Source organism: Bombyx mori, chromosome 19 (assembly GCF_030269925.1).
Source record: "Bombyx mori chromosome 19, ASM3026992v2".
Lineage (NCBI taxonomy): Eukaryota > Metazoa > Arthropoda > Insecta > Lepidoptera > Bombycidae > Bombyx > Bombyx mori.
The window spans coordinates 12,708,434-12,728,081 of record NC_085125.1 but is presented as its reverse complement, the minus strand read 5'-3'; the positions used below and the strand labels follow the sequence as shown (position 1 = coordinate 12,728,081).

Here is a 19,648-nt window from a genome sequence, read left to right as displayed (position 1 = left end):
GAAGGTTCGCTTTTCAAATATGACTTTCATTTTCTACACTGGGTTGAAATGTTGGTATCTAAAGCAAAAGTTTGGTAACTCGCAAGTTAGTCAGGATTTCTTTGTTCTATCCACAAAAAGTCCGTCAATCCTAGTCGTGTACTTAACTCGTAATACTAAATAATTCGTGGCATAAAAATTTCAACATGACAACGTTGCGGTCCGAAGCACAATTAAAATAATCTTTATTTTCTGGATCATGATATTCTAAATTTGAAATATCAAATTTAATAACGGAGCCATAGATTATACACTTAATATACTTGAGAACGGAGCGAAAGAATAGGTATGATGTTGCATCATAGATATAACGCTAATGAGATATATCCAATACGATAGTGATATTACATTTTGACGATTCATATACTACATACATATTTTCATTTGGCATCTCGGATACCGAATATCAACATAGTTTAGATGTTCACGGCGAAGTCTTAATCTAAAAATGAAGTTTTAATCGATCGTCTAAACAAATGTGTATTAATAATATGACTTTGATTTGAAATCCGTTATAAGCCGTATGAACGTACCGCTACGGAGGCGAGACAGACGACACCCCATGATCTGTAAGCGGAGTAAAATGTCCCTTCGGAACAAGGTGACACTTTACAAAACTTGCATAAGGCCCGTCATGACTTACGCGAGTGTGGTGTTCGCTCACGCGGCCCGCACACACATAGACACCCTCCAATCCCTACAATCCCGCTTTTGCAGGTTAGCTGTCGGGGCTCCGTGGTTCGTGAGGAACGTTGACCTACACGACGACCTAGGCCTCGAATCAATTCGGAAATACATGAAGTCAACGTCGGAACGATACTTCGATAAGGCTATGCGTCATGATAATCACCTTATCGTTGCCGCCGCTGACTACTCCCCGAATCCTGATCATGCAGGAGCCAGTCACCGTCGACGCCCTAGACACGTCCTTACGGATCCATCAGATCCAATAACCCTTGCATTAGATGCCTTCAGCTCTAATACTAGGGGCAGGCTTAGGGACCCCGGTAACCGTACTCGTCGAACTCGACAAAGAGGTCGACGTGCAACCTAACCCATGCATCAGCCCGCTGAGTTTCTCGCCGGATCTTCTCAGCGGGTCGCGATTCCGATCCGGTAGTAGATTCATTCGCGAAACAATTGCTCTTGAGTTGTTAGGTCTCCTTCGGAGGCGCTCGGGCAGTTGTTAGCAAATCCCACCCCTCTTGGCTGAGCCTTTGCTCGCCCACCTGTCCTGGTGAAACTGGAAAGGCCTTCGGGCCACCAGTAAACTTCCAATCATAAAAAAAAAAAAAAAAATAAGGCGAGACAGACGTGTTTGTATTGCACGAACATTGCTCATAATAAATTTTACACGTGAAAAGTTTTCTACGTGAGAGGTTTCACGAACATTAACTCTTAGAGCGCGAGCCGTCGATAAATCTACTCTCTATTAATGCGTAGAAAGTGCGGAGCGTCGGTATATCGACTATTGCAGAGTTTGACTACGATTTGCACGAACGTGTCTTAGCGCGCGCATGTAAGTGCATAGAATGTTTTTAATAACTTATACATCACATTTATAACCATTTAATCTAACCATAAAATTCATCTACGTTAGAGGAAAATAAGTAAGAATCTGTGCACACTTAATTAAGTACTAAGGTACATTTTTTCAAAAATCCTTTAGAAATTTCTGGAAAATACGCGAAAATTATGCTCAGCACTAAAAGGGTTAAGAGCATTTCGTACTTGTCCTATCTTATCACCTTCGATAATGTATCAAAAACTCGCATCGATTGAATGGTAACGGAGAAAACAGTAGGGAGCGACACTCGTAACAATACGAATGCAGAGTACTGGGATTGTTTAAGTCACTTAGTGTAGCACCACAAGCACCGGTCACCGTCCTCGTCGAACCCGCCGCTTGCGACGAAGGGCTCGACGAGCGAATTAACCCACAGATACATCCCACTGAGTTTGTCGCCGGATCTTCTCATTGCTCTCTCGCGTTTCCGATCCGGTGGTAGATTTTGCGAAGCACTGCTCTTGCTAGGGCCAGTGTTATCATCACTCCGGTTCGAGCCCCTACACGTTAGGGCGAAGCTGATATAGCCCCTCAAGGCTATCAGCATAGGTAAGAAAAATAATGTGTAGTACCACCACATCTTCCGATTATGAGTTCCGTTTTGAATGGTAGGAGAGCCGTCACGCAACGGAATTGAGACTTCCACCACACATTGGTGACAGCATTCACCCTGTGATGTCACTTTATAACCTGGTGGCCCGCATAAGCAAAGCAAATAAAATAGTTTGACATCGGTATATGCTGGTAACAAGTCCATCATATGTACCATCGCCATGCATATTTCTATCGCGATAGAGTTTTGCCTTTCGCTTGATGGGATAGGACTTTGACTATTAGATGAGAATTCGCGCTGTGATGTTAATTAGCCGGTTTGTAGTCATATCTGTGTAGTTAAAAAAAAAAAAAAAAAAACGCGCTTAAATCGCAAACCGTACTAACTAATCATTTTATATTTTCTTTTATTCTATTCATACCAGTCAGGTTATTAGAGCTAAGTTATCAATATTTTTTATTTTTATTTTTTATTGCCCTTGTAGGCAGACGAGCATTATAAAGTATTCTATTGTCATCGGTCCTTGATGCGTGTTCAAATTTTCAAGTTAATCGAACACCTTGAAGATGGTGATAATAGTATAAGAAGATTCTGTTTAATACATACATGAAAAACCACCTATGTAAGCGTGTTAAAAAAATTCTCGTATAAATCGGATTCGTCATTTCAAATTATTTAAGAAGGTGTGTATTAACAATTGTTGCGACACTTTCGATATATGGATCCTGTATCTTTTTGTAACATTGTAATATGTGGAGTATATTTTCCGTATATTATTTCCAAAGAAAAAATACCATTAAAAATATCATATAAGAAAATCTTCGGAGATATCTTTCGCTGAGAAACGAACAGCAACAGAATTGAAAATACTATTTTATTTTATTGTATTTTATTTGTTTAATTTAATTAATTAATTAATTAATTAAGTAATTCATTAAGTAATCAAGTAATAAATTTTCTTATATGATTTTTTTTATGTTTTTTTTTTATTTGATTTTTATTATTATTATTTTTTTTTGTTACGGTTTAATCTCGCATTTATTATTGCCATTAAATTTCCGAAGTTTCGAATACTTTTATCATAGTCACGGACGATGCGGCGATGTGGTAAGTTAACGTAGTTAAAACCGAAGAAAATACTATAAAGCATTGACGTATAAATTCAGTTATTAAAATATGAATGAATAGGGACGCTTTTTTTGTTGTTCAACTTTGACATTAAAGGCTAAGTGACGCCAGAGGGTGGGCGACATAACCGCCTTAAGATCAAAGGGCAATGGAAAACGGACAAAAGAAAAAGAAGCTACAGATAAGAATACATTTGAAATGAATTTATTAAAGGTCTTTTTAGTTATTACGGTTGGTTATTATGGGCCGTTCTGTAAAATGTTTTTTTCGAATTAAGCACTTAAGCGATTAATCCAACTTAAAACATACACATGTTTTAAAATACGTACTTAACAAATGTTCACGATTGACTTCCACGGTGAAGGAATGACATCGTGTAATAAAAACGAAACCCGCAAAATTATAATTTGCGTAATTACTGGTGGTAGGACCTCTTGTGAATCCGCGCGGTTAGGTACCACTACCCTGCCTATTTCTGCCGTGAAACAGTAATGCGGTTCGGTTTGAAGGGTGGGGCAGCCGTTGTAACTATACTTGAGACCTTAAGAGCTTATATCTCAAGGTGGGTGGCGCATTTGCGTTGTGGATGTCTATGGGCTCCAGTAACCATGCCATACCCGATATTAAGTTTTTTTTTTTCGTTCACCTTTATCTTTATTAACACGTTGAATGCCATAACGGAAATCATGTGTCCACGGCACAGTTTCTCCTCTTTTTTTTTCTACCTAAGCTGATGGTATAGAGAGACCATATTAGCGTAATCTTAACTAGTAGGTGAGCTCATGGGGCTCGAACCTGACGATGTTGCTAACACGAACCCTAGCAAGAGCCGTGCTTCGCAGAATCCACCACCGGATCGTAAACGCGACCCACTGAGAAAATCCGGCGAGAAACTCAGTGGGCTGTGTCTGTAGATTAATTTACTCGCCGAGCCCTTCGTCGCAAGCGACGGGTTCGACGAGAACGATGACCGGAACTTTCCCCAGGACCACACCAATATATCAAGAATCGTCCAAAAATCGTACAGGTGGTTTTTTTCGTAAATATTACCAAGAATAATTTTAAAAATAATTATAAATAAATATTTCCGGAGAGATGTGTAATGGCTGACATACGGTGTCCATTCCAGTCCCCTGGAACCGACTAATAAGCGGTCATGGGGGTCCGCCGTGGCCCAACGGGCTTAACATGGTTTCTAGTCTAGCTAGGTAGGTAAATGTAACACGTGTTTAACGTGTTATTTTACATTTACCGTTTACGTAATGCGGATTTCGTGTATTTCGTTCGAAATCTGAAACATCTGATGCGGTCCGAACGAATGCTGAAGCCCAAAACGTCACGCGGATCAGCCGCTAATGTTTTTAATTATGCCTATTTCACATTGTAATACTACATATTGGAATCAAGTAGTCATTTTCGACTTAACATGCGGTTCACCGGTGGACCTAGCGTTCTGTTACGCGCTGGGGTTCGGGATAAATAAAATTCTACCGAATTACAAGTTAACACTGTATTAGCACTTAGAACCCTTCATAAACACTTTAAATTTCTATTCACTTCCCCCGCTTCGCTGTAGGTGATTCTTTCTCTGTTTCGGTTCGAGTAGTTTCGATTACTAACTGACTGCGTGCCATCTCTGCAACGCTTTTATAGTCGAGACGAAATCCCTAGAATCATCGAGAATATTCCACACATCTCTAATATTATGTTTCCGCTATCTGACAATAGATGGCGTTGTACTTCTCGAGTGTTCTCTACTAGACCCTTCGATATTCGTTCGATAGATGGCGTTACTCTTACCGACGTAACAACAGTACTATACCATTCGGGTCGCGGCAAAATTAGGGAATCAGTAATTTTTCATTCTAAAATTTATAAAATGCGATAATTTGCACGAAAGATAGTTTTTAAGTTTTAACCGTCTAGTTTTTAAGGTATTTTAAAGGCTATAATCTTGATAAAACCTACAAATTTCTATTTAATAGGAATACCAAGGCGTTCGATTCTACTAAAGCACCGCGCGGCTCACTTCCATACGCGTTTTGTTTGATAGCTGCAATGTGTGGCTTGTAGGAAGCATTTACGGTGGACACCCCCACGGGAGGTGACCCTCATGACCCGATCGGTTCAGTAAGACAAGTCTCACCGGTGAGCACCATGGCCTGAGTGAAAATACTCGAATTTTCATGTGGCGTTCAACGTGTTAAAATGCCGCGAAATTCATTAACTGTGTAAGCTGTGGTTATATCGGAGGAGCCACGGTAGCTGCAGTGCGGTAGACCAGAGAAACCGGCGTCATAATCCCTGCCGCAAGGTACGCCGATCACACCTACGGGCCTCGTTAGCGCCAATGTGAGATGTCAATTGAGGCCGTCAGCGCAAAAGTGGCCTAAGCATACCATAGTTATTAGTAGTTAGAATTTGAATTTGGTAGGCAAAAAAACAATACGCGCAAAAATTTATGTTTACAAAGCCATCTGTTATCTATGGGTGAAACTATGGATAGGCCGGTTTTGCATCAAAATTTATTATATCTACCTATATAATATATGTATAGAAAAATGAATTGCTGTTCGTTAGTCTCGCTAAAGCTCGAGAACAGCTGGACCTATTTGGCTAATTTTGGTCTTGAATTATTTGTGGAAGTCCAGAGAAGGTTTAAAAGGTGGTAAATACGAAAATGCTCGGAATTAAATAAAAATAACAATTTTGTTTTTCCGTTGATGTGTCCCGCGTCGGACGGATTCCTTTTGTTTGTTTTAAGTTTATTTTATACAAATGTTTAGGTCTATTATTTAACGATTGAGGCAATACGAAGTCTGCCGGGTCAGCTAGTTTATTATATTTTAAATAAATTGCAATATACATATTACAAGCACGATTACGAAAAATTTTGGGATAGGCCACTTTTGCGCTAACGGCCTCAATTATTTAACACAATAATAAATTTAACAAAAAAACTAATTATGTGGTGTCGTGGGACACCAGGTAAGAACGAAGTTCCTTCGGCTAATGTAGAATCGACACAATTTGCAAAAAAAAAATCGTGCTCAATTTTATGTTGGTTTTCTTGATTTTTCTCTTAAATTTTGCTGATTAGTTTTTATTTAAGTACAGGAAAGTATTTAGGAAATTCAGTATTTTAGGAAATAATAAATTACGTAAAATAAAAATAAAATCGTAATTCAAATTATCAATTAAAATAACAAAATATGTCTCTTTATTTTTGTTTGACAACATAAAATTACATAGAAATAGAAATAATTACAAAATAGAGAGAGAAGGGATGAGAGAACGAAAAGAAAGAGGGAGAAAGAGAAAGGTATTATACACTACTCGCTTGTGTATGCGACTGTCGCGCCTGCGCACGTCTCATTTAACGGTTTTATTCCACGCACTTTTTTCCACGGATTTTTTCTTACGGTTTTACTATCACATTTTTTTCAGTTCGGTCGCGCAGCAAAATCCCTATCCCCTCCAAGCCTGCCGTAAGGAACTTCGTTCCAATATCGTCTGAATTAAAACGGCACGTTTCCGAAACTTTGTTAGTTTTTTTTGTTAATATTAAAATTTTACCTTGACACGAATATAAATTTAAACAAACGAACGTGCAGCGTCTTCTGTTTTACGCTTCGGATATTGTTCGGTACCTACCTACCTACATTGTGAAATCTGTTAAAATGCACGTAACGCAAATTAAACTTGAACTAAACAATGATTAAGTAAGTATGTGTTCTTTTTTAACTCAATACCTTCTTTGCCTTTACTTTTTATTGCTTAGACCGGTGGACGAGTTCACGGCCCACCGGAGCCCATAGACATCAGCAACGTAAAGACCGCCACTCACCTCGATACATGAGTTTTACGTCTCATTTTTTACAACACAACGGCTGCCATGTCTTTCAAACCAAAATGCATTACTGCTTCACGACCGAAATAGGCAGGGCAGTGGTAGCTACCCGTGCGGGTTCACAGGACCTACCACCAGCAAATGTCGGTTGGGGATCGAATTACGCTAGTATAATATTCAGATAATGCTGTTGTTCATTCACCGGTGAATCCCTTAGTAGCCTTTTACTATACTCACGGGTCTCTATATTATGGAACCGTTTGCAAGACAGATACAGTAGACAGCGGTTTGCCTTGCCCCTGGAATTGCTTACGTCTATGAGCGACGTTAACCACTCACCATCAGGTGCACCGTATGCTCGTCTGCCTTCACGGGCAATAAAAAAATGTAGGCACATCTTAATTAATGGTCCACCGGTAGTCGAAATTCGACTATAATTAATTCAAATAAAAAAATTGTACACTATTATAATTCTATTGTCAAAGACTTATCATGCTTCTTATAATCACAGATTTCGCTAACACTACACTTAAGACAAATATTAATAAAGACAAATAATATTTAATCTATTCTCAATTTGACCACAGACTATAATAACCAATAAGAAAAGTTTGACAATAAACAAATAGGTAGTATGCATGCGCGTGTTGTGTCAAATACATGGTAGTGTGTGTAATGTTTTTATTTTATTGACTTAATGTATTTTTTATGTATAAATATAAAAAAAATTAACATTCTGTACTCCTCTCTATATTCTCTGTAAGTGTGGAAAATTTCATACTCCTCCGTCCGCGCAATCTTCGTAAAAAGGGATACAAAGTTTTTGCTTCACCTATTTATATAATAATATAGATTTTATAACATTACTAGCTGACCCGGCAGACTTCGTAGTGCCTGAATCGATAAATAAAAGACCTAAACTTTTGAAATAAAATAAGCTTAAAACGAACAAAAGGAATCCGTCCGACGGGGTACACAATTCCGATATTTAATTCCGAGCATTTTCATGTTTATCTACCTTTTAAACCTTCTCTGGACTTCCACAAATAATTCAAGACCAAAATTAGCCAAATCGGTCCAGCCGTTCTCGAGTTTTAGCGAGACTAACGAACAGCAATTCATTTTTATATATATAGATAAATAGATAAATTAACGTGCTATATAATAATATAATATTCCTCTTACCTTTCGCTGTCCCGTCTCAGAGACCATCTCCTAGATGTCAGGGCTCGCAGCATAATGAGCTACTAATCACTAATATATCACAGTACTATAAATTTATCACTATCACATCATCGGCACATCATCATTACATTTAATTAATCACATCACATTTTTTGAGGCACATGTTTTATCGTTGCACTAACTAAAGAGAGCATTTTTGTTTCACGGAAATATTTGAGGTGCTTCGTGTGGGATCAAATTTTAATGGTGTGCGTTCTATATAAATAACGGAGGGATTCATTTAATTATTTATGTATTCAGGAAATTCTCATATTCCTAATACTTTCGAATGGCATATACGAGTATATGTAAGTAAGTTTTATTTATTTATTACACTTTATGTAAAATTTACATGGGCGGACTTAATGCCTAAGGCATTCTCAACCAGTCAACCAAAGGTAGTTCAGAGTAAATAGTGGTAGGTGCAATGAAATTTATATTAAATTACAAATACATACGCAAAAAAATATATAAATACATACATATATAAATACATACATATATACAAGTTTTAATACGTATTCGACATTTTCAAAAGGCATATTACTTAAGTAAGTATTGCTGGTGGTAGGGTCTTTTGCGAGTCAGCGCGGGAGGATAACACCACCCTGCCTATTTCTGTGGTGAATCAGTAATGCATTTCGGTTTGAAGGGTACTTTAAGAACTGAGACTTAAAACTCATGTCTCATAGTGGGTCGCGGCATTTTCGTTGTAGATGTCTATGGGCTCCGGTAACCACTTAGCATCAGGCGGGCCGTAAGTTTGTCTGCCTATCTAAACAATAAAAACAAAAGTAAAGTTTCACATTGATCGTATGTTAAGATTTCTTTCGACTTCACAAAGAGTTCGACCCTGGAAAACAGCAGAAATTAAACCGAACGTCCCACATTTTCGAGAGGCTATCTCGTCCCAACACACACCTAACTTTTAATTGACCTAAACTAGCAGGGGAGTTTCTAAATTTCTAATACTCTGGCAGTTTTATGGAATTATTGTTCATTATTAAGTTAATCGAAGCCCGCAATCACAATGGCGTGAGTGGTGACGTCAATGCACCGAGTTTAGTGTAGTGAGGTCAGTGGCGTTGTTATTCTTAATTATCCCGCTAGTTATCCCGCTTTGCTAACTTAGCACGCGAGATTTATTTACGGAAGAAATAGGACTGGGCAGTTATACGAATTCTTGCTGGATTAATAGACGAGACACTAGTCCTCTGAATCAACATCAGCCTTTATCTCTCCACTGCTGGATGTAGGCCTCTCCCATAGTCCGCCATAATGAACGATCCTCCGCCATGCGCATCCAATCTTTCCCAGCATATCGCCGCAAGTCATCTGTCCAACGGGCAAGGGGACGCCCAACGCTACGCTTAGTCCTCTGAATAGGAATCGGGTAAGAGAACGTGCTGAAGATATAACCGCTCAATTAGTTAGTTTGACAGACGAGTAAACGATTCATTGCATTAGAGATTTCGTCGTATTGTCTCGTGGTGGGAGGAATTTACGTTTTGTTAGCCTGAACTCTGGCAGCCCTAATTCCTGGACCTACTACTACTACTACTACTACTATCCGTCCCTGTCCGGAGGAGATTCCCATTATCTGGGGTCGGATCTCCTCACTCTACGGCGCCAGGCTAATCAGTCCTGTTGGGCTTTCTTAAGGTCTCTTTCGATGTTTGACCACAAAGTCAATGGCGGGCGGCCTCTACCTTTCTTTTGTTCTGGCAAGCCCAATGCGACCTTCACCACATGATCTTTGTCCCGTCTCATGATATGGCCATAGCATCTAAGGCGATTTTCCGTCATTTTGTTTGTGATTGATGTGACTTTAAAGCTCCCCCGTATGTATTCATTCCAAACTCTGTCCCTAATTCCTGGACCGTGAAAGATAAATTCCCATAGACTTCTACCTTCCATGACAGAAACACGACCTAAAGCACCGCTTTCTATTTAGAAAGCGGTGCTTTAGGTCGTGTTTCAACAAACGAGAACTGATTGTATTTTCAGCAAATTTTTGTTGAAAATACAATCAGTTCTCGTTTGTTTGTAACAATGCAAATGCTCCGCTTCAGGGACGAGGATTAGTTAACGTTCACTTTTTATGTTTTAATGAAAACGAGGGCATCACAGCGCGGCTGATCGAAATCGATCTTTGAAATTCAACAGGTAAAGTGCACATTCGATCGTGACGATTGGCCACGATGCATCGAAACCTTGTGAAAGTTTTTTTTACAAGCAAACCGCTGAATGTGATATCAATGTTTTTTTTAATCTCAAAATAACAGATTTAGCCATTATCGGATTTGTACGCGGATCTATAAAAAGTGGAAATAAACTGAGAGTAAATAGGAACATTTATTGCACTAGAAAAAACATTAGGCTCTTTATACATGTGCCAAAGTCTGGATTGAAAAAGAAAACCCAGTGCACGTAAGCGGTGGTGTATGTATCTTTAGTAAGAGATAGGTCTTATAATAAATATGATGTTTTTAAACTGGTTATTATTATTTAAATAAAATCGTAATAATGGTAAATTCAGCTACCACTATTACGGTAAATTTCAACGTAAATATGTGCGAGTAGTTTTTGACATGTCTGACATTTAATTTTACCGTTTCAGATTTTTAAAGCTAAATGATAAAATAAGACTTTTTGGCGGGAACGCGAGGAGTGAAGTTGTGTGATTTGTTTCATTTTGTCTATTTAGTGTTTAAATGTGTAATAACGGTGGTTTATTAACTATTTAGTATCTGTGAAAGTGCACAAATGTAGGAATATGAAACAAAGCCGCTGAACGTAACTTCTCGGGATCCTCCAAAAAGTCCACTGAAAAAGTCTCAGTAAATGATCACCATTTTACTAAGATTATATTTCTTCCCACATCATCTCATCTCATTTCATTTCTTTTCATAATATCATTTTTCATATAAAATATTAGGTTGTATGGTATGATACCTTTGCCTTTCCAGTTAGAAAAATAAAACTACTACTACGATAAAATAACATGTATTGAACAGTTCAGTCAAAATATCGACCATCAGAGCGTGACGTGTTAATTCGCGGTGGCACTAAATACGAAATTGGTATGGACTGTGTGGGTTTATCAGTAGATTCTGCACTCGAATTATAAATTACTAAAGGGCTATTTGTTTATCGCGTATATGCGCGAACCATCACCTTGTGTTGAACAACGAATGGAGCCCATAAATATTACTACGCGAATAATGTCACCCACCTTAAGACGTGAGATTTAAATCTTAATTGTGTATTTATTTATACACTTTTCAGTTTTTAGCGGAACGTACATAATAATGACTGCTTCCCAAATAACATGCCAAAATAGGACCTACCCAAATAGGAACTGTGCAGGCCAATAATACAGTTGAGTTTCGGTAGGCAGCGGATTGGCTCTGCCCCTGGCATTGCTGAAGTCCATGGGCGACGGTAACCACTCACCATCAGGTGGGCCGTATGCTCGTCTGCCTACAAGGGCAATAAACAAAATCGCTTTTGTTTCTTATCGCTAGTTTTTATTGTAAAATTCCAAATAATATTTTTGTTTATTGATAAAACTAAAGTGATGATGAGACTTTAGTGAAGTTACTAGTAAAAGATGTTTGTTGATAGTTACTAAACAAATAAGGGAATCTTTTTGAGTAACACAAGAGAAAAAGGTATTGAACTGTTTTATCATTGCCTATATTTTTTTTTTAGATAGACCATAATAATATGAAGTGTTAGTGTCCGAAACATTTTTGTGGAACATTCTATTACATTCCTCCTGTAATGACGTAAAGCATACGTTATGTTACGGTATTTGTAATATCATAATATCGATTCCTATGTTTTCATAACTAAATCTTTCTCAGATTACTGAATACAATAATCTACTGTCTTAATATAGATACAGTAATCGTTAGTCATTTTACGAGAATATGTTTGTTTATATCTCTATAATTTCAATAAAAACTCCCGTTCTTAAGTTATCTGAAAGAAATCGCTATTTAATCTATGTTTTTCATTATATTTACAACACAAGCGGTATAACAATCGAGTGTTATCTGTCTATTCTATACATAATATGTTCTATTATTAACCTACAACAGCAGTATCGGTACGTTGAGGAAGTTTACAAATAAAAATACGGTATGTTATTACTATAGTCTGTCTAATCTCAAGTTACGAATCAAAAATATTATCTTATAGTACGCGTTTGTTTGAATTTTTCCGTTCCAGGTCACATCAAACAAATTAGTACAATGCAATACAGTTAAATATAATAGTACTTTTTTTTTAACTTTTAAATAGGCTCAGAAACTGGTAAAATTTAAATAGAACTAGTGGTCCCGCGGTAGTCGAAATTCGACTATAATTAGTTCAAATTTTCTTTATAAACATTATTAAGGTTCTATTGTTTAATACTATTATACTTCTTTAATATAATCACAGATTTTGCCAAAACTACACTTTACATAAATAGTATTAAAGACAAACAATATTAATTTATTCTCAATTTGACAACAGACTTTCAACAATCACAAAAGTTTGACAATAAACGCAGAGTATATGTGTGTGTATATGAGTTGTGTCAAATACATGGTAGGTAGTGTGTGTAATGTTTTCTTTATTGATTTAATGTATCTTTTATGCATTATTTAAAAAAAATATTAGCATTGTGCACTTCTTCTCTATATTCTCTATAAGTGTAGAAAATTTCATACTCCTCCGTCCGCGCATTTTCGTAAAAAGGGATCAAATTTTTTGCTTCACGTATTAATAATATATAGATGTTCCGTCGAATCATATCCCTAAATAATTTTCAAATATTAACGCGTTTGTATTCGATGGATACATTTGATATGATTTCATTTTATTTTAAAAGTATATTTATTTTCTGGGGATAAACTATATTTCAAATGGATTGTAGTGCTCCCTGTACGGTGCTTCCCGAGCGCTATTACACGATCTTCTTCAAACGAGGCTTGTGGAATTACATAACGGTAGACAGCAGCTTGGCTTTGCTCCTGGTATTGCTGAAGTCCATGTGCGACGGTAACCACTCACCATCAGGTGTGCTTGTATGCCTACAAGGCCAATAAAAAGGGTCTTAATGACTATTTTGAAACGCTTTCCGATAAAATAATTTGGTATTAATATTTACCATTTTCATTTAGGTATGCGGAGAAAATGTTTTTTTTTTAAATGGAAGTTCGTTGCTGACAAATATTACTTTGATCTTGTTTAATAGTCCAAGATCCCAGAGCCCCCAGACGTCACGATTATTTAATTTTTAACTGATTTTCTTTTAATATTAATAATTAATTGATATGAGTCAACTGTAAGAGAGAGATAGAGAGACAGAGAAGTCAATACATATATCCTAATACATGTCTCACTCAGTCTCATGCGCGTGGATAATGCCCTCGCCGTCTTACCCACAGAGGTATTAAATTGAATTTAGGGGATGATTGGCCCTCTAAAGCGTCTGCAAAGCAACTCGGCCGACGGAAAGTGTCTGGGAGTATTGGCGACTTATTTTTAAGGATATTGCCTAAAATATACGTAAAAATCAGCTTTCAGAAAATACGTGAAGTAGGTAATGATTTTATGTACCTTGAGTATCTGATATCTGAAAATTGGCCTACGAGAAGTAGGTCATGATTTTATGTACCTTGAGTATCTGATATCTGAAAATTGGCCTACGAGAAGTAGGTCATGATTTTATGTACCTTGAGTATCTGATATCTGAAAATTGGCCTACGAGAAGTAGGTCATGATTTTATGTACCTTGAGTATCTGATATCTGAAAATTGGCCTACGAGAAGTAGGTCATGATTTTATGTACCTTGAGTATCTGATATCTGAAAATTGGCCGTTTAAGCAAGGTAGCAGGTAGGAATGCGTTCTTAGTACATACTACCCCTTCTGGCTGAGCCTTTGCTCGCCCACCTGTCCTGGTGAAACTGGAAAGGCCTTCGGGTCACCAGTAATCTTTCAATCATAAAAAAAAGTACATACTGGTAGTTTTCCAATTACAGAGCATAATGCGACTCAGTGACGCACAATGCCGAATTATGCTGAAGCTTAATTGGAACGTGAATTAGTTTTCAAATGCATCAGCAGAGTGCGCTAAGTTAGCACAGTTTTAATTAACATTGATTATTTCTAAGAAACTACGACGAAACGAAAGCCTTACAATTTTTTTCAACATTAAATAATATTACTAACGATAATATAAACAAAATTTCGATCAATGCCAACTTAAAGAAAAAACACTTGTCAATTTTCTGTCACTGAGTCGGTATCGATTGCGAGTATCACGCGAGAGCAGTACTTTTGAGAGCGCTCGATTGTGCGAAGCGTTGCTGTAGTTGGAACATTCAACGTTGAGCATTATGCCGCGTAATGCGCTCTTGTGCTGTAATTGGAAAACTACCATTAACACTACGCAATCGGCCACATTTCGTTCGTCAGAAAATACGTGACGGGGCCCTGGGATCTTACTCTATAAGTTTTTCAAGCGCTTGTATTATTTTACGCAGTTCACTGCAACGCGGACCTCTCTCTCACCTTGAAACATGGCATCGTAGTATTTGATTTATTGCAATCGACCGAGAGGTTTTTATTTATTTATTTGCGGTCAATACGGACGTTGTTATTGTAATACACGTTCCAATTTATGATCCTGATTATTATGATAAAAACGTTTAACGATAAACAGACGGTGGTTAATGAGTAAATATTTAAATAAATAATTTTTTTCAAATATATTTCTAGCAACGCACAATATAAGGGTGATTTTTGAACTTTTGCCAAACTGCCATTAATTAGACTAATGAAATAAACTTTTACAGGAAAACGGGCTTTGCAAGGGACATTATTGAAACGTATTTAATTATGTAAATAACACAATGGCGCGGCGTAATATAACAATTTTATTTATAGTGTTTTTAAAATTTCATTGAACAGTTCTCGTATAGGTATGATGTAATTTTAATCTAATCAACGATATTTTGTTTCTTTAGTATCTTCTTATACTGACAGGATACAATCAAAATGTGTAACAATCAAATTATTTATTTGCTGTTGTTTAAAAGTATTTTTTATTTGACGAGAAAAGGTTAACGGTTCATTTGGGGATTGAACGTGGAATTTTAACAATCTGTGACATAAGAAAGCCGACATTGTTACCGAGTCGGTATCAGTTATTTCCCGCTAAACATGTAACATAGACCGCGAAAGTGAAAATCTATAGAGACAGCCTGTACGCACGACTGAAGCCGACCGGCTTCCGGTCAACGGCCCCGTAACAGCATCACTGGCACGAATTAAATCATTTCAAAACATCGAATTCTATTATTAAGTTTGACAGGTGAGATGTAACTAAAAAAAAAACGTAAACAACAATTGAGGAGTGAGGAATTAAATATTACCAAGCGTTCTAAATTTAAAAACATAAAACAGGCACACACGTACGTTATTTTGAAAGTGTCACGCAAAAGGCTCTAAAATTTTAGGCACAAGGTTTGATAGCCCTAGGCTTTTTTGTCTATGTGTAGAGCGTTTGTATCGATCGGGCGGCGGCGGGTGGCAACGCCTTAACGTCCGCGAACGAGCGCGTTCCGCTGTGCACTGAAGTGCGGGCCCGAGCTATACATAGATTAACCGACAACAGAAGGGTATAAGGTTATGTTGCACTGTTTACAAATTATGAAAACGTGGAATAGATATTTATACATTCCGCTCGGGTGACTTAAGATTAAAGAAGAACATGAGTATTCATGCAATCAGTTGTAAGTGGTAATTAAAATTATTATGAAATTTGATCAATGTGAATTTCGATAACATATTTTTTTTGATAATTTTAGTTAGCTATCATTATTAACGGTAGATAGGAATAATATATTTTGTTATTACAAACGAATAAAAAGATTAATTTTCCGGTGCCAATTTCCAACATATGGTTACAGTTAGAATATGTTATACTGAAGATTCGCAATAATGATATCATAAATTTACATCAAAAACTGTTACTTCAAAATATATTATTATCATACAGCAAAATACTTTTGGTTTCGTTTTTAGCACTATTTTCGAATAATTAAAGATTTTAAACAAAAGCCATATTTGACGTATTTCTTTTAATAGAATAGAATATAGAAAATAGAATAGAAATATTAGTTGAGGAACATTCAAGAACGATCTATAGTAGTCAGTGATCGAATGGTTAAGTTCCGAAAATGTTTAAGCACTTTAAGAGGAAGTACTGTCTCTTCTGTTCTAAACAAATCTATGGATATTGAACGCAGCGCGTCGGCGCATTGCTGTTTCGTCCAACGAATCGACTACACACACACAAGAAGAGTTCTGTTTATAAATAAAACACTCTTTCGATGCAATACATAACTTGGAAGAAAACTTTTCATCATTCAGTGATCGAACTAACTTGTGAAAGCTTTATCTCAAAGAGGTTATAGTTTATATTTGCGTGTTAAGTGAAGTTTATTTAAATTGTAGGGATAAGCTGAACAATGCGTCATTTTAGTATGACTCAATTTGGCGATCTCGTTACGAAAGACGGAGCGGCGAAGGAAATTAATAATTTGTTTTTATTGTTATTTGATTACACGACTGTCGGCTCATCTGTGTGCTTAGTGCGAGTTTTTTGAAGTTCTCGATAGCGTAAAAGTTAGCTCATATTTGTATGGAATGGGATCGTTTGCGTTCGTTTGCCGCTAGGGGCGCTATTCCAACTGCATACAAAATTGGGTTAACTTTTACGTTAACAAGAACGTTAAGAAACTCGCACTAAGCCTAAGCACACTGATGTCAAAGGGTCACCATAGGTCAAAATATCATGTCTTAATGTTATTCGTCCTATTATACGATTTCAAACATATCAAATAGGTAGGTAGAGCTTTGATCCGTTCGAAGTCACAACACGTAATTTTTTATATTAAATTTGATTTTATGTCACCTTTAGAAACAAGTTAAAGTGAATGACAATTTTGTAGCGTTTTTTCTAATGAGCTCAAATGATGACAATATATTATCGTGACAGTAAAATATTAATATATATATCGTTATCGTGTCGTTTAGTAAAAATAGCTCTTCAAGTGCCAAAATCGAATAGGTAACGTCAATCTGGGTAACTTTGTCCCGCCATGCGAACAATTTTGTATCATGTATTGTCTTAGTTTTACTGGATATTAATAAAAAATATGGATCTTCCGTGGGTTTTAAACGTTTAAAATTGAAATTTAAATGATTTTGCATGAGCATAGAGTGCAAATCTCACAAAATTGACAAAAAAAAATGTGGGCCAATGTTATATTGAGAGCGGGGTAACTTTACCAGTATAAGAACTGGCAATACAATTTTGATGTATTTTTACATTTAAAGGCTTATGATAACATTGCATCTTCTTTTATAAATAAATAAATTAAGTCGCCAACTCATGACAGCTGTTTACAAAAAAAATAACCTTTAAAGGGGATTGCCCACTCTCCATAGTGTGCTAGGCCCAAGATGGACATCAAATATTACTATAAAAATGTACTGATTCAAATTCTTAAATGTATTGGATATCTAAAAAATATATTGAAATTGACGCCACTATTATAAAAAATATAATAAAAATAAAAACTCGTTTTGAGGTTAATTTTCTATATAAATAAGTGTCGGATTGTGAGATACTTCAAGAACTTTTCTTTTCTTAATGTTTAAGATGTTCCTAATGTATTTTTATCCAATAGGGTATAAAAACACACTTAATTCTTTAAATATCTATATTTTCTTCATCTTCATACACAATTAGTATCATCTAAAAATAGTAAAGGAGAGCATATACACGGTTTTAAATCTCGGTCAGGGTAAAACCACAATTCACACAATGTTTTTTAGTCGTAGTATGAAACGTTATTGATAAAAGTAAAATAAATCGAAGATAAATCAAAACACATCCATTTTGTACGCAAGCACAACACCACAAGCAGCAAGCGAAGTCTCAGTCAGTCAGATTAAATTCAGTGTTGACAGTATAAAGAAAAATAATTAGATGAAATTCATATATCGATTTTTTTTTTAAATAACCGATAATTGATTTATATCTTAATCTTTTTTTTACGAGTACACATTTTTTTTTATGTTTTTGTTTTTGTTGTACATATTTAAATAACAATACTAGTAAAGTTTTTTTTATTGCTTAGATGGGTGGACGAGCTCACAGCCATCCTGGTGTTGCTAAGTGGTTACTCGAGCCCACATACATCTACAACGTAAATGCGCCACCCACCTTGAGATATAAGTTCTAAGGTCTCAAGTATAGTTACAAGTTAAAGTCCAATGGGTATGTTTTCGATGTTATTTTATGTGCATAAAATCCATTAAAATCGATTGATTAATGATAATACTTAAAATGATTTATTTATATGTTTTATTTATATACTCAAAATATTTACTTCATACGTAAAAGGTTTTGAAGCTGGCAATATTTTTCCCGCAAAAATAAAAGTCCTTGCTTTTTCAATAGAGTTACTTTTTTTAAGCTACTTATTGTAAACTGTAGTGGCGCTTATTTGCAAGAAAGTAAATGCATATTTATTTATGACAAAATTAATGCACTAAGTATTTTTTCTATAATCTATTGTCCGCTTTGGGCCTAAAATGGGCCATCCCCTTTAGGGTTATCAGTGTGTTTGAAAAGGACCTTTATTTATAGGAACTTATTTATCTTATATTTATTATTACAAATCAGTCTTTATTCATTATAATAAGAAAAACGTGACATGTTAAAATTATAAAAAATGTAGCAAAGTTATAATCCTTCAGTAGAATTAAAATAATTACAGTGGCTAATCACCCCATTCCATGATCCAGTATCCAAATCTAATTGCTCAGATAATGCTGCAACACGATCCATGAGTGATGAGATATCGTTAGTAGGTGGTGGTGGAGTAAGAAAGACGGTAGCTTCAATATTAAATGACGATTCAGCGGTGGGTGATGGAAGATGATTGGTAGGTAGTGGTATTGGTAGGTGACTGGTGGTAGGACCTCTTGTGAGTCCGCACGGGTAGGTACCACCACCCCACCTATTTCTGCCGTGAAGCAGTAATGCGTTTCGGTTTGAAGGGTGGGGTAGCCGTTGTAACTATACTGAGACCTTAGAACTTATATCTCAAGGTGGGTGGCGCATTTACATTGTAGATGTCTATGGGCTCCAGTAACCACTTAACACCAGGTGGGCTGTGAGCTCGTCCACCCATCTAAGCAATAAAAAAAAAAA

The 19,648-nt window shown here is 36.4% G+C and overlaps 1 protein-coding gene and 1 long non-coding RNA gene across 2 annotated transcripts in view; both read right to left on the bottom strand.

Moving 5' to 3' along the window:
* The window catches only part of LOC101736036 (oxysterol-binding protein-related protein 9), an 88,935-nt gene that overhangs the window by 23,812 nt on the left and 45,475 nt on the right, over positions 1-19,648 (bottom strand). The window lies entirely within an intron of this gene.
* Positions 8,322-16,250, bottom strand: LOC134200700 (uncharacterized). The gene is made up of 2 exons (XR_009975722.1): positions 15,838-16,250; positions 8,322-8,503 (listed from the first exon to the last, which is right to left on the bottom strand). It is a non-coding gene; the product is annotated as an uncharacterized LOC134200700 (long non-coding RNA).